This window comes from Rattus norvegicus, chromosome 13 (assembly GCF_036323735.1).
Source record: "Rattus norvegicus strain BN/NHsdMcwi chromosome 13, GRCr8, whole genome shotgun sequence".
NCBI classification, from domain to species: domain Eukaryota; kingdom Metazoa; phylum Chordata; class Mammalia; order Rodentia; family Muridae; genus Rattus; species Rattus norvegicus.
This window is the reverse complement of record NC_086031.1, coordinates 42,484,045-42,499,999: the sequence shown is the minus strand read 5'-3', so window position 1 is coordinate 42,499,999 and position 15,955 is coordinate 42,484,045. Positions and strand designations below refer to the sequence as shown.

The following is a 15,955-nucleotide window of genomic DNA, read 5'->3' as shown; positions in this document are numbered from 1 at the left end:
GCTCCTGCTCCTGCTCCTCCTCCTGCTCCTTCTGCTCCTCCTCCTCCTCCTGCTCCTGCTGCTGCTCCTCCTGCTCCTCCTCCTGCTCCTGCTCCTCCTCCTCCTGCTCCTGCTCCTCCTCCTCCTCCTGCTCCTCCTGCTCCTGCTCCTCCTCCTGCTCCTGCTCCTCCTCCTGCCCCTGCTCCTGCTCCTCCTCCTACTCCTGCTCCTGCTCCTTCTGCTCCTCCTGCTCCTCCTCCTGCTCCTGCTCCTCCTCCTGCTCCTCCTGCTCCTTCTGCTCCTCCTGCTCCTGCTCCTGCTCCTCCTGCTCCTCCTCCTCCTGCTCCTGCTCCTTCTGCTCCTCCTGCTCCTCCTCCTGCTCCTGCTCCTGCTCCTCCTGCTCCTCCTCCTGCTCCTGCTCCTCCTGCTCCTCCTGCTCCTGCTCCTCCTGTTCCTGCTCCTGCTCCTCCTGCTCCTCCTGCTCCTGCTCCTTCTCCTGCTCCTCCTTCTCCTGCTCCTCCTCCTCCTGCTCCTCCTGCTCCTGCTGCTCCTGCTCCTCCTCCTCCTGCTCCTGCTCCTCCTCCTTCTCCTGCTCCTCCTCCTCCTGCTCCTGCTCCTCCTGCTCCTCCTGCTCCTGCTCCTCCTCCTTCTCCTGCTCCTGCTCCTCCTGCTCCTCCTCCTGCTCCTGCTCCTGCTCCTCCTGCTCCTCCTCCTGCTCCTGCTCCTCCTGCTCCTCCTGCTCCTGCTCCTCCTCCTTCTCCTGCTCCTCCTCCTCCTGCTCCTTCTCCTGCTCCTCCTCCTCCTGCTCCTCCTCCTGCTCCTGCTCCTCCTGTTCCTCCTCCTGCTCCTCCTCCTCCTGCTCCTCCTGCTCCTCCTGCTCCTGCTCCTCCTGCTCCTCCTGCTCCTCCTGCTCCTGCTCCTCCTCCTCCTCCTGCTCCTCCTGCTCCTCCTCCTGCTCCTGCTCCTCCTGTTCCTCCTCCTGCTCCTCCTCTTCCTGTTCCTGCTCCTGCTCCTCCTCCTCCTGCTCCTGCTCCTCCTCCTCCTGCCCCTGCCCTTGCCCCTGCTCCTGCTGTTAGGAGTCCCACATGAAGACCAAGCTGCACAACTATTACCTGTGCCCTGAGGGCCTAGGTCTGCTCCATACATATTCTGTTTGGGGTTCAGTCTCTGTGAGCCCCTATGGGCCCAAGTCAGTTGATTCTGTAGGTTTTTTTGTGGTGTCCTTGACTTCTCTGGCTCCTTAAATCCTTCATTCCCTTCTTCCACAGAATTCTCCAGGCTCTGCCTAATGTTTTTGCTGTGGGTCTCTGCATCTGTTTCCATCGGGGTGGGTGAAGCCTCCCGATGACAGTTACATAGGCACCTGTCTAGAAGTACGACAGAGTACCATCAATAGCATCGAGGTGGGCTCTGTCTTGTGGCATGGGTCTCCAGCTGGGCCGACCATTGGTTGGCCATTCCTTCAATCTCTGCTCCGTCTTTACTCCAGCACATCTTGTTGACAGAAGAAATTGTGGGTCTAAGGTTTTGTGGCTGGGCTGGGTCCTAATCCCTCCATTGGAAGTCTTTTCAGATTAGAGCAGATGGCCATCTGAGGCTCCATATCCCCCACTCCTAGGAGTCTTAACTAGGAGTCTCACCTTCACAGATCCCTTCAGGTTTCCATTGACCTAGGTTTCTAGCTTATCCCCGAGATCCCACACACACACACCACACACACACACACACACACACACACACACACACACACACAGATTCCAACCGCCCCATCCTCCCTCCACTTAATCCCTCCTACTCCCCTCCCCAGCCTCTTTCCCACCCTTCTCCCTCCCTCCATTCACACCCCCATGTCTACTCGATTTCGCCTTCTTGGTGAGATCCAACTGTCTCCCCTTATTACTTAGTTTCTTTGAGTCTGCGGATTATAGCATGGTAATCCTGTACTTTATGACTAATATAATGATAAGTGAGTATATAACATGTATGTCTTTCTGGTCTGAGTTACCTCCCTCAGGATGAACTTTACTAGTTCCATCCATTTACCTGCAAATTTCATCATGTCGGCATTTTTAATAGCTGAATAGTATTCCATTGCTCAAATGTACCACATTTTCTTTATCCATTCTTCAGCTGAGGGACAAAGTTCCATTTTTAAAAGTAAGCTGGAGATAGAGGAAAGGATTTGGTATTGACCTCCATTTGTACTTGCACATACATGCACGTATGTTCCCATTCATACCACACAAACACATTCTTCTAAGGTCAGGTGAGGTTGATAACAGCAGCCTACACTTCCTGCATAGAGACTCTTGACCTTGAAAATGGACCAGCCACCAGCTGCCCTTGGGATGCTTTGTGGTGACCCTTACTGCTTGGGCAAGAGCTCTGTTACTCAACTTCCACTCTGCACTCGTTGTAAAATCAAAGGCGGCAGGAACTTCAAGCCACAGGCCCAACTTTCTAACCAGCTCTGCAGACCTTCTCAAGAATCCAAAGCCAGAACATACGGCCTCTGCTCTGTGGAACTGAGAACTGTAAATGTAGAACAAGGGAGACCTAACTGTCCATCTCCTTAGACACTTTTTCCTCAAGAGTTTCACCCTGGATCTGACTCAGCCTTGGGAAGGGAGGAGCACGGGGTGCTGCTGGCAGTTGGTGGTGGTGAGGAGGAAGTGACAAGAAGAAACAGGGTTGGTGGTGACAGCAGAAGTGGTAGAAGGCAGCCCACGTTGTGGCGAGAGGATGTCCTGACTCCTGACTGTCACACCCTGCTGCAAAAGGCACCTTGTTCACCACACCTTTATCTGGAATCCATTCAAGAGATACATAGAGCAGACTGCAAAGACGGCACCAATGTTAACAGTGTATACTGCTCTTCCAGGGCCTGCTGGGTTCCCAGAACTCATGTAGGGTAGCCTAGAGTGTCCTGTAACTCCAGCTCCAGGCCTCCAATCCTCTGACCTTTGGGGTACTCTCTCTCTCTCTCTCTCTCTCTCTCTCTCTCTCTCTCTCTCCCCCTCCCCCCTCCCTCTCCCTTTCCCTCTCCCTCCCCCTGTCTATTCCCCTCCCTTTGCCCCCTCCCACCACACAATATTTAAAAAAAAAATAAAACAATCTTTTCTTTAAAAAGAGAGCTGAGGACTTGCCTAGCATTCATTAAGCTGTGTGTTCTATCCCGAGTGCTGCAAAACACCAGGCATGGTAGAACACAGCTGTCACTCCAGAGGTAGAATCATCTTCAGCTATATATTGAGTTAGCCTGGGCTAACATGAAACCTTGTCTCCAAGCCAAAAAGAGAAAAGGAAAGGGGGCAACTCAGAACTGTTGATTTATAAGTAACTGTGAAAACTTAACAAATTAAGGTTGGCCTTGGAAGGTTGGTAAAGACATTACCCAAAGGACTGCAGACCAACCACAGAAATACTCACAGAGCCACATGAATGGCTGCATTGTTTTCAACAGACAGGAAATGTGACCAGCCTAGATGTTCGCCAACAGACGAATGGCTAAAGAAAATGCAATACATATAGATAATAGAGATTTATGCAATTGTAAAGAAAAAATAAACTCATGGCATTTTGGGGAAAATGAGTGCAACTAGAAGTTATTATTGTTAGATCTCGGAAACCCGTTTACTCTGCTGACCACATCAAGCATGGGTTCGTCCCTCGTGCGGCCTTTGCGGCTTTCTCCCTTATATCTACAGCAAAAATCTCCAAACCGTACGGTAGATGTCATGTTCTCCTCCTTCTATTTCAATTTTCATTCAATTGTGTTAAGTGAAATAATCCAGACAATTGTCAGAAAGGCAAATACTGTGTTTTAAATGTATGTGTGTGTTTGAGCAGTGTGTGTGTGTGTGTGTGTGTGTGTGTGTGTGTGTGTGTGTGTGTGTGTGTAAGTCACAAAACTAGAAAGGGGATCGTGAGAGGCAAGGGAGAGATCTTTAGTATGGTGGGAAATAGATGCATGTAATGTATGGTGTGTACACAGAGAGCATAAGAGGGCGCTAGAGAGGCAGGGAGCGAGCTGGATCAGGGCACGGTGAGTAGGCAGGCAAAGAGGAGACAAATGGGAAGTATGATGCATGTTAAAAGCCCCAGGATGACACTCATTATTTTGTATGATAACCTAAATTTTTAATTAAGAAATTAAAACTAAAAAACAAATCTGGGGTTAGGAAAGACACTGGGCATTGGGAAGGAGGAGCCCACGACAATAGAAGCTGTGCTCCTTGTAGATGTCTGACGTCATTCTTGGAGGAAGGAAGGTGCATGAGTGGGGTGGGAAGGAAAGACGGACAGGCTTCCAGAAAGAGGGAGCAAATACCAGAAGCAATAGCACCTGTTAGTCAGGATTTCTGCCGTCTCTGAAATTCTTTCTTGTTGAGTCTCCTATAGCCTGTGTGTAATAGCACATGCCTTTAATTCCCGCACTCAGGAGGAAGAGGCAAGTGGATCTCTGTGAGTTCAAGGCCAGCCTGGTCTACAAATCAAGTTCCAGGACAGCCAAGACTAGGGAGGCAGAGGCAGGTGGATCTCTGCTAAGAGGTCCAGACTATCCAGGGCGATCCAGTGAGACCCTGTCTAAGAAAGAGGGGGAGGGGGAAGAGGAGGAGAAAGAGGAGAAGGAGAAGGAGGAGGACACAACTAAATGAGAAATTAAAAGCAACTACTTGGGCTGGAGAGATAGCTCAGTGGCTAAGAGCACTGACTGCTCTTCCAGAGGTCCTGAGTTCAAATCCCAGCAACCACATGGTGACTCATAATCATCTGTAATGGGATCTGATGCCCTCTTCTGGTGTGTCTGATGACAGCAACAGTGTACTTATAATAAATAAATAAATAAATAAATAAATAAATAAATAAATAGCAACTACTTTGAGGGAAAGGCGTCAACAACTCACTCGAAGTCATCTAGGAAATACTGGAGAGAGGGTGCAGCACTTGAGAGTGCCCTGCTCTTGCTGAAGACCAGAGGAGTTCAGTTCCCAGCATCCAGGTCAGGCAGATAACCACCACCAGTAACCCTACTTCCAGGAGCTCTGACGCCCTTTTCCTACCTCTACGGGAGTCTACATTCATGCGTACATATCCACACTGACACACTCAAACATAGCATAAAAAAATCTTTTTGATTATTTTTTTAATGAGGAGCTAAAGGAAGAACAGATATATAAATGTTCACAACAGAATCCAAGAATTGGGTACAGGGAAATTCCCTACCTAACTTTCCCTTTTGTGCTTGATTTTTTTTTTTTTTCTTCACGAAAAAGGGGTGTGGGTGTCCTTTCATAGGTCCTGAGATCTTGATCAATTTTTTTTTTTTACTTAATTTGCTTGAACTTAGCCTTGCTCAGCCACAAAGAAAGAGGTGTTGAAAGAACTAACTGTGTCAAGGTCCCTCCGGCCTCCAAATTCCCTTACTCTCTCTCCTGTGGCAGGTAAGGTAAGGGTGACCGTCACGGAGTCATCTAAGCCACCACAGCTTGGCTTAGCTCTGCTCTGAGAGGCAGTTCATCTTCCTTACAGCGCGTCAGGGGTGAACTGAAGTGGACCAGGGCAGAGTGACAAGGCCGCCTGTGGCCCCAGAGCAGGTGCCGAGCAGCCAGACTGAACTCTGTTTTGAAAGCAGCCACCTGTTACTGTGATTGTGCGTCTGTTTTTCCTGGCTTATGGGATTTCACTTCAGCTGTTGTTCTCAGACACGGGTTCATTTCCTCTCAGAATCACCCAGTTCACATATCCTAAACTTAGCGCTCGGGTCTAATGAGTCAGCTCTGCAGTTCTCCAGAATCAGCCAACCTGCCGGGGACCCTAAAGTCACTCAGAGGTTTGAATGAGAGATTTCAAGGGAACCTCGGCGGTTGTCTCGTGAGGTCTCCGTTACAGATAATCAGCTTTTGAATTTTGGCTTCAGAAACAAAGAGCCACATGGCTCAGCTACATAGACTGGAGTATGTGGGCATTCCCTGTCAAAGTTCTTTCAAATTTTTCTGTGTACTTGAATATTTTTTTAATAAAACAGAAAAGTGTTCTTCCATAGGTTCTGTGATTCTGAGCCTGTTTTTATTTAACTGCCTCTGTTAACAGAGCTGGTTCCTGCTCTTTCCCTATTAAGAGATGGGAATTTTGCTGAGTCATATTTGGCTTTTTGCTGAGTCTTGCTTTTTTTTTTTTTTTTTTTTTTTTGGTTTGGTTGGTTTGATTTTTCTCATAGTTGGCTTTTTGCTCAGTCCCGATCTTTTTGCTGATCCACATTTGGTGGAGTTTGTTAAGCCATGATCTGGTGTTTCGCTGAATCATGATTAGACTTTTTTGTTTTGAGTTTTTTGTTGTTGGCTGTTTTGTTTTCTGAGACAGGGTCTCTGTGTAGCGCTGGCTATCCTGAGACTTAGTCTTTCTTCATATTACAGAGGTTTATTTATTTATTTATTTATTCATTCATTCATTCATTCATTCATTTACTTATTCATTTATGGTTTTTGAGACAGGTCTCTCTATGAGGCCCTGGCAGTCCTGGAATTTGCTCTGTAGACCAATGCTGGCCTTGGACTCAGAGAGAGATCTACCTGCCTCTGCCTCCTGAGTGCTGGGATTAAAGGCATACACACCACACCAGCATATTCTTACATAAAGGAAAATAAGAATAATAATAATAATAATAATAAAGTCATTTCTTTAAGAGGAGAGGTGCTGAATAGGTAGCTCAATTAGTAGAGAGTTACCCAGTATGCCTGATGCTCTGGCTGTACACCTAAAATCCCAGCATTTGGGAGGTGGTGGCAGGAAGATCAGAAGTTTAAGGTCATCCTCAGCTACATAGTGGATTCTGGGCTGGGATATATGAGACCTTGAAGTGAAATTTTCCTTTGACTCTGACATCCATCATGTATATAGCAGGAATACCACCACAGGTTTATAGGTGCGCTGTTTCAAGGTTTCTTCTTTTCTTTTTTTTTTAAGGCTTACTTATGACTGTCTTATGTGTATGGGTGTCTTGTCTACGTGTATATCTGTGCACCACATGTGTGCAGTAACCATGGAGGCCAGAAAATCCGTTGACCCTCTGGAACTAGAGTTACAGGTGGTTGTGAACCACCATGTGGGTTCTGGGACTTGAACCCAGGTCCTCTGCAAGAGTGGTCAGTTGGTCAGTGCTCTTAACTGTTGAGCCATCTCTCCAGCCTCAACATTTATTTTCTTTTTAATTTTGTATATTTGTATGTGTGTGTGTGTGTACTGTGTATATTTCTGTGTATATGTGTGTGTTTGTATGTGTGTGTGTAATAGCGTGTGACTGTGTGTGTGTGTGTGTGTGTGTGTGTGTGTGTAGTGCGTCCCCATGCTCCTTTGGAGGTCAGAGGACAAACTTGGGAATTCGTTTCTCTCTTTCTGCTATGTGAGTTGCAGGTATCAAACTCAGATCATCAAGTTACACAGTGAGTCTCAGAACAATCTAGGAAACAGAGATCCTGTCTCAGAGTTTTAAGTAATAATTGAAACAGAGAAAGGCTGGGCAGGGGACCGCATTTGTTGTCTTTCTACTGCCGCGATAAAACCCCATGACCAAAGCAACTAGACAAGGAAGGATTTGCTTTGGGTTTCTAGTTTCAGAGAGACAAGGGTCCATCGCCATCACAACAGGGGAGCAAGAATAACTGAGCGCTTACATCTGAAAGGACAAACAGGAAACAGGGATGAAATGTGAAATGGCTGTGTCATTAAATTCTCAAAGCCTCCCCCCACTCAGTGATGTACTCCCTCCCTCCTGGCCACATCTCCTAAGCCTCCCTAAGAGCCACCAACTAGAGACCATCTATTCAAATGCTTGGACTACGGGGACAGGTCCACAGGGGTGGCTCTTCCTACAGAGTGATCACCACATCGGGTTAGGAAGAAACCTGTCATGCCGAGATGGGGCAGAAGCACCGCAGGCTAAGAGACCAGAGGACTACACAGACCGGAGGTGGTGACACACACTGTGATCTCAGCACTTGGGGAGGCAGAGGGAGGAGCGGACCTCGAGACTCATCCTTGGCTACATCTCAAGTTGAAAGCCTAGGATGCACGAGGCCCTTTCTCAAAACAGCAACGAAAGTAAAGGAACTGAGAGGAGATAGGGCCTGATTTTGAAGGACTGTAGGCGCAGAAGATTACTTCTCAAGAAGCCATAAAACTAAAGGATGATTCTTTAAGCATACAGATGAAAGGACCGTCATGAAGACAAGGAATCTAAATACAAAGAACCTCTGGGAGCATAGAAGTCTATTTCTTTTCCTTTTAATTTTTTAAAAATGATTTATTCATTCATGTTCTGCATGTGAGTGCACTGTAACTGTCTTTAGACAATCCAGAAGAGAGCATCAGATCCCATTACAGATGGGATCAATTCCCATGTGGTTGCTGGGAATTGAACTCAGAACCTCTGGAAGAGCAGTCAGTGCTCTCAACCGCTGAGCCATCTCTCCAACCCCAGGTCTATGTCTTCTTAAAGATTTGTGTGGCTGCCTCTGTGCATGCAGAAGTAAAACAGTGTCTTCGCTCTTAGAGATGGAGGTACAAGCGTTTGTGAGGCAGGGGAGCTGGGGCCCAAACTCTAATCCTTGTGATCAGCAAACGTTCTGCAGCCCTGGGCCACCCTCCCCACCACACCCAGTAGTTTATTCAGAAGCAGCAGGGATGGAACCGCAAAGTGGGTTTTCTTAACAGTTCAGACTCGGCACTCTGTCCTTGTAGCCTATGGACATTGCTAGCCAGAGAGTATCTGTTTCTACAGTCTAACATTCCGTCACTCCCCGAGGTTAGAAGCTGCCACTGACACACACCCTGCTGCAGCATCCTCTCTAGACCTGCTAGCCTGACTCATTCTGTCCCTTAAATAATGACCGGGGACCTTTGAATAGACTGCGAGGGAGAAACAGAGACTCAGCGATAATGGCAAGAGACAGTATTTCAGTCTATCTGTTACCTCCGTGGTACTGCCTTGGAGCAAGACTGAAAATTTGGCCAAGACCGTCTCCTCCTCCCCCTACTCTTTGCAATGCTGGGGGTGGGGTGGGTGGAGAAGTTTGATATCACAAGTTATGCGGCTTTTTCTATTAAGGAGTGTTCTTCCTAGAAGGCAGCATGGGGGTGGGGGTGGGACTGTTAAATTAAGCTGGAAACACAGCCGTCCTCCATTCCACAGGACAGATCTTTGTTTGTTATCATAAGCACGTGTTTCCCCAAAATTTCCTGTTTTCGAGATGATTCGTGAATTGAGAATTCTGCCCCTGGAAGGAAAGCTGTGTTATTGAAGCCTTATACAATGGAATGACTCCGGCTTTAATCCTTTGAATAAGGCTTTGTTTCCCATTGACTGAAAACTTCCTCCAGGAAGGAAAGCTGGAAATATTCAGGAAGGATTTGTATTTTATTTCACAACAGCTTTGTGAGGAGCGGGGGCGGGGGTGGGGGGGAAGTCATCTGGAAGTTTTAGCCTCGCTTTCCTGGCTGACGGACATCAACTCGAAGTTTACTGTGGATGACGGCTCCCTGCACCCCACCAACTTCCCTAGTCCACTGCCAAGCTTGTTTTGTTGTTGTTAGACTGACACTCACAGACGTTCATCCTGTGCCGGGAGTTCACATGTTCCCAAGACATGACTAGGAACAGGTGCACCCAGTTTACTTCAGCTACTTCCGTGGCTCCAAAACGTTTCCCTGAGTCCCAGATTCCATGAGGCTTGTGTTGTATGCTCCTTAGCTCATGAGTTATCTGTTAACGAGAGACAAGGGCAGAGAGAGTCATGTCATCTCTCGAACTCTTAAGTTACTGGAAATCGCATTTCCCTCCCTCGCCCCTGCAGAATCTTTACTTACTCCATTGGCCAACAATAATTAAAACAAAACAAACAAGCAAACAAACAAATTCCCAAAACTGTTGATGTGGCCAGCTGATTCTACACAGCAGGCGTAAATTGTAGGGCCCAGGGCACAAGTCATTAGGACACACTACCTACGAAGTCAAAACTACCTCTTGGACACTTGCCCCTCCTGAGATTCTGAGTGATGTCAGTTTTTGCTTATTAATCCCCACTGACTAAAAAAAAAAAAAAAAAAAAAAAAAAACCACATGTACCCCTCACAACCATTGGCCCCTTAGGGCTCTGTCTCAGATGCCAGTCTGGGGACATAATTTAGGTATTTGTCATCCTGAGGATTATGTTTCAAGTAGGGATTGTAATTATAGGTAAGTCCCATCGGTGACTTCCTTAGAACAGAAGTGCAGCTGAGGCTGGCCTTGGGATTTGTTAGCCACAATTAGAGTATACAGTGCCTTCACATCTGTGAGTCCTGACTTTCCAAATTACCTGTGCCAGTAGGAACAGAGAGGGTATCGCTTGGTTAGGAGAACACCGGCAAGAGACTAGTCCTCTGCTAGGAAAATGGGATTCATTACAGTACACTGCAAGTCAGGGGAGCCCTGCAAATTACTCCCATTGGAAGGTTTAAAAGAACACTCTTGTCTAGCTTTTGGTCTTCTGTCCTTTGAGTCTGTTGGTCATTTGGAACCGTCTTCCAACTTTAAGAGAATCATGGTCTCGGAAAACTGTGACTAAAACAACTGTTTCGATTAGACATATGCAGTTTATAAATTTATAGAAGTCTACTTTATACCACATGTCTTAGGGTTTCTGTTCCTGCACAAAACATCATGATCAAGAAGCAAGTTGGGGAGGAAAGGGTTTATTCAGCTTACACATCCATACTGCTGTTCATCACCAAAAAAGTCAGGACTGGAACTCAAGCAGGTCAGGAAGCAGGAGCTGATGCAGAGGCCATGGAGGGATGTTACTTACTGCCTTGCTTCCCCTGCATTGCTCAGCTTGCTCTCTTATAGAACCCAAGACCACCAGCCCAGGGGCAGCACCACCCACAATGGGCTTGATCACCCCCTTGATCACTAGTTGAGGAAATGCCTTCCAGCTGGGTCTCATGGAGGCATTTCCTCAAGGGAGGCTCCTTTCTCTGTGATAACTCCAGCTTTTATCAAGTTGACACACAAAACCATCATATTTTTTTATATAAAAAATTTTAATTTTGTCTTTAAACTATAGACCGTACACGATTTGCAAAGGAGACTGCACCAAACAATGATACGAAGAATCATCCGTTCTGTGGCTTTTCTCTTGTCTGGTCACTCAGCAATAGAATGCTGTCAGCTATGACTGTTGTTGCCAACTCACGTTTTCATTCATGTATTCACCATAGCCCACTTTGCCTTCCACAAATACACGAGCCCCCCTTTTACATACTGATAAGCCACATCTCTGAGGCCTGCCCGAAACAGTGATATTCTGCACCATGTCGTCTTTTGACTGACGTCACCCATTTGGTATACTTCACCGTCCCCTGAGCGCCCCATCTCATTTGTCGCTAGAGAAAATATCGGGACTGGGTTTTTTCCCTCCACCTGTCTCCTGACAGGGTCCTGACCTGCTCGCCCAAGTAACTGAACACGATTCAGAGATCGTTGACGAACCAGACTGCTGGCTACTCCAGACTCCTGTCTTACAAACTGACGAAATACCTGTAACACGGGTCTTCAAAACACGGCTTCGGTTTTTCTTACAACCTAATCTTTAGGCTTTTCCTGACGGGCAAGACCAGACTGCCAGCGGCTCGCTTCCGGCCATGAAACTAGTATTTAAAAAAAAAACAGAAAGAACTTGAACTTGAAATATAACTTTCGGGGTTGGGGATTTAGCTCAGTGGTAGAGTGCTTGCCTAGGAAGCGCAAGGCCCTGGGTTCGGTCCCCAGCTCCGAAAAAAAAAAAAAAAAAAAGAAATATAACTTTCTCTCCGGCACTGCAGAGGTGTAGACGGGCGAATCCCTGGAACTCACTGGACAGATAGCCTAAGAGGGGCACTCCATGTTGAATGAGAGGTAGTATCTCAAAAGAGATTGGGGAAGACACCTAACATGGACCTCTGACCATACACAAACCACACACTATATACACATGCACCTGCTCACATCTACATGAACGTATACATACATAACAACCACAGGCACGCACACACACACAGACGACACACACAGACACACACACAGACACACACACAGACACACACATAGACACAGACACAGACACATACACACACACACAGACACACACACACATACACACACACACACAGACACAGAGAGAGAGAGAGAGAGAGACTTTCTTAAGTTAGACAGTGGCGGTTGTCTTTTCTTGAGGAAAGAGAGCATCATGGAACAGTAAACACCAAGATGGCCCTTGGCAGCTTGCGTTCGAAAGCTATACTTAAAGCTATGGGGCCAGAGACGTTGGCTACAGAAGTTCTTATTCTAATCAAGCATAGAGTAAATACTGATAAGGACAGTCGATGTTCAGAGAAGTAAACCAACTCTCCCGAAGCCACACATCAGACATGGAGGCCACTCAGGGTAGTCAGCTTCTGATGGCCTTACTCTTAGTGCACCACGAGGACATAGGCCTGCTGAGTATTATAACTCTACCTCAGATGCTCCTCAGATAGTTTCAGATAGACAGACGGGAAGCAAGTAGACTGGAAACAAAAACTGTACCACATTGCAAAGGCAGCTACAGAGCAGCCTGCACCTGCTGTGGACCTAGAAGGGAATAGCAGGGATGGCAAGTAGCATGGAGTAGCCGGCCTCTGGCTGCCCAGAACCCTGGTTCTCTAAAGAAGAGGAAGTCCCCTCATTGGTGGGGTAAGAAGACATAAAAAGCTCTGCCAATCCCCATACACACAGGCATCCTATCTCACTTGACAGCCTTTGGGCCCCCCCATGCCTACTCATGGTCTAGTGCATTCTGGGTGGACAGGAACACGAAAAGCAGTGTCGCTTCCAGCCTTCTCTGAACTGTGGCTTTACAAACAGCCAAGCATTTAGACGCCCCCTAAGCGTTGCTTACCATGGTGCACAGCCTGGAATGGAAATAAGTGAGTGAGTTCAATGCCGCCTTATGAAGCTTCCTTTGGGGGCTGGAGAGATGGCTCAGTGGTTAAGAGCACTGACTGCTCTTCCAGAGGTCCTGAGTTCAAATCCCAGCAACCACATAGTGGCTCACAACCATCTGTAATGAGATTAGATCCCCTCTTCTGTGTATCTGAAGAGAGTGATAATGTGCTCGCATTCATAAAATTTTCAAATAAGTTAATTTTAAGAAAAGAGAACCTTCCTTTGTTAAGTCAACCAACATAAATTTTAAAAAGTAATGCTTCATTCGCCTAAGTCACTTTAGAATTAACCTAGAGCTAATTTTGGGACCTCAGTGGCTAGACATGTGGCTCTGGGGTTTGATGCTTGGGTTTCTCAGGCTGATTTCACTCCATGCTATTGGACTTTCAACAAGTTATTTGACTCTCCATGGCTTTGTTTTCCCATTGGCTAAATGAAGTCCATAAAAAGTTGTTTTAGCTTAGTGGTAGAATGCTCACGTATAAGGCCTAGGTGACAAGGACCAGCCTTGGCTTGGAAGTGAAAGACCCCAGCTTAACAGCAGTAACGCCATTTTGCAAGGCTGTACTTAAAATGACTGGTTCAGGGAAAGGTTAGAACACTGAGTACACAGCGGCTGCCAAACAAGATGTGTTTGGTTGAAGGCCTGGCAACAGGACGACTTCGGTTGAACACCTGACAATGAAAAAAAGCCCCGGGAGAGGTCCCACACCCTGGAAGGGGGCCGAGTCAGTCGTTATGTTCCAAGAAGGTAGCTAAGAAACTTGCCCCCGGGCTGAACCCTTGGGGGGCCGAGTCAGCCGTTATGTTTCAGGAAGGTAGCTAGGAAACTTGCCCCCGGGCTGAACCCTTGCCACATTAGAATCCACCAATTATATCCCTGTAACCATGCATCTGCTTCTGTATGCTTGCTTCTGCTCCCCAAAATCCTATAAAAGCCCATCCTTGGTTCCGTGGGGCGCGCCAGTCCCCCGAGTGACTGTAGCGCCCGCAGGTGCCTGTGCCTGTGTATCCCGACAATAAACCAAATCCTCTTGCTGATTGCATCCTGTGGTGTCTCGGTCTGGTCTTTGGAGTTAGAGGGTCTCCATCCCGAGGGAAAGTTCTCCCTGAGAGCTTTTCATTTGGTGCGTTGGCCGGGAAAGGAGATCCTCCACCCAGGGACCACCGACCACCCACTGGGAGGTAAGCCGGCCGGCGTCTGTCTGTCTGTCTGATTTTGTCTCGTTCTGCCTTATTCTGTCTGTTCTGTGAGCGCTCAGCCAGGTCTGTTCTGTGAGCGCTCAGCCAGGTCTGTTCTGTGAGCGCTCAGCCAGGTTCTGTGAGCGCTCAGCCAGGTCTGTTCTGTGAGCGCTCAGCCAGGTCTGTTCTGTGAGCGCTCAGCCAGGTTGTTTGGAATTTGGGCGGGACGAAGAAGGAGCTGACGAGCTCGGACTTCTCGCCCCGCAGCCCTGGAAGACGTTCCAAGGGTGTTGGGGCCCGACTTTTCGAGGCCCAATCTGGGAGAGGAGAAAGATCCGGACTAACGGCACCTCTGTCTGTATTTTTGGCTTTCAGAGGGCCCCGGACCTTTGCCACCTCTATCTGAGAAAGATCCGGACTAACGGCACTCTGTCTGTATTTTTGGCTTTCAGAGGGCCCCGGACTTTTGCCACCTCTATCTGACTTTTTGCTTTCAGTTTGGTACCAAAGCCGTGCAGCACGCCTGTCTGTTGTTTGTTTGACTGTTGGTGTTGTTTGTTTTCTCTGTGTTCTAATCTTCCTTAGAACTAACATGGGACAGTCCCTAACAACGCCCCTAAGTCTCACTCTTGATCATTAGAAAGACGTCCACAACCGGACACACAACCAGTCCGTCGAGGTTAAAAAAAAGGAAAATGACAGACTCTCTGCACATCCGAGTGGCCCACTTTTGGAGCGGGATGGCCAATGAATGACACATTTAATAAGATCATTATTTTACAGGTTAAAGATCGGGTCGTCCACGGACATCCTGACCAGGTTTCTTATATTATCACTTGAGAGAGTCTCGCCTTAAACCCCCCCCCCGGGCGGAACCCTTCGTGGACCCGAATTGGCCTCCCGTCAACCCCCAGCCTGTCCCCTCGGCCCCGCCCGGTCTGCCGGCCACGTCTTCCTCTCTCTACCTTTGTGAAATCAGAGCCTTCTAAGAAACCTGTCCTCCCGGCAGACCCAAACTCCCCTCTCATAGATCTTCTCTCTGACAGGCCCAGCTAAAACGGAGGAGGCAGAGCCGCCGGCCAGATCAGTTGCCGGGCCACAGTCTGATAAGGGTTTCTCCCCTGTCGCAGGGAGATTACACAATAAGCGCGAGGTGATGCCAGATTCAACCTCCCAGGCTTTCCCACTTAGACAGGGAACCGGTGGCCAGACCCAATACTGGCCGTTTTCAGCAGCTGACATTTACAATTGGAAACAAAACAACCCTTCTTTCTCCAAAGATCCGGTGGCACTCACCGACCTAATAGAATCTGTTTTACTTACCCACCAGCCTACTTGGGATGACTGCCAACAGCTCTTACAGGCCCTCTTAACCTCAGAAAAAAAAAACAAAGAGTGTTCCTAGAGGCCAGAAAGCATGTTCTGGGAGATGATGGGCGTCCCACCCAGCTGCCTGAAAAAATTGATGCTGCATTCCCACTTAAGAGACCAAACTGGGATTTTAATACAGCTGAAGGTAAGGGACACCTACGCCTTTATCGCCAGTTGCTTCTAGCGGGTCTCCGAGGGGCTACACGACGCCCTACTAATTTGGCTCAGGTAAAACAGGTATTACAGGAAGCAGGGGAAACTCCCTCCGCCTTTCTAGAGAGACTTAAGGAGGCCTACCGTATGTACACTCCCTATGACCCAGATGACCCAGGACAAATGACGAGTGTCTCTATGTCCTTCATCTGACAGGCTGCTCCAGATATCAGGACTAAGTTACAGAGGTTAGAAAATTTGCAGGGCTAT

The 15,955-nt window shown here is 47.8% G+C and overlaps 1 pseudogene; it reads right to left on the bottom strand.

The window, feature by feature from the left end:
- Window positions 1–11,130: 11,130 nt before the first annotated feature.
- On the bottom strand, window positions 11,131–12,807 carry Ssbp1-ps2 (single stranded DNA binding protein 1, pseudogene 2; annotated as a pseudogene).
- Window positions 12,808–15,955: the final 3,148 nt, after the last annotated feature.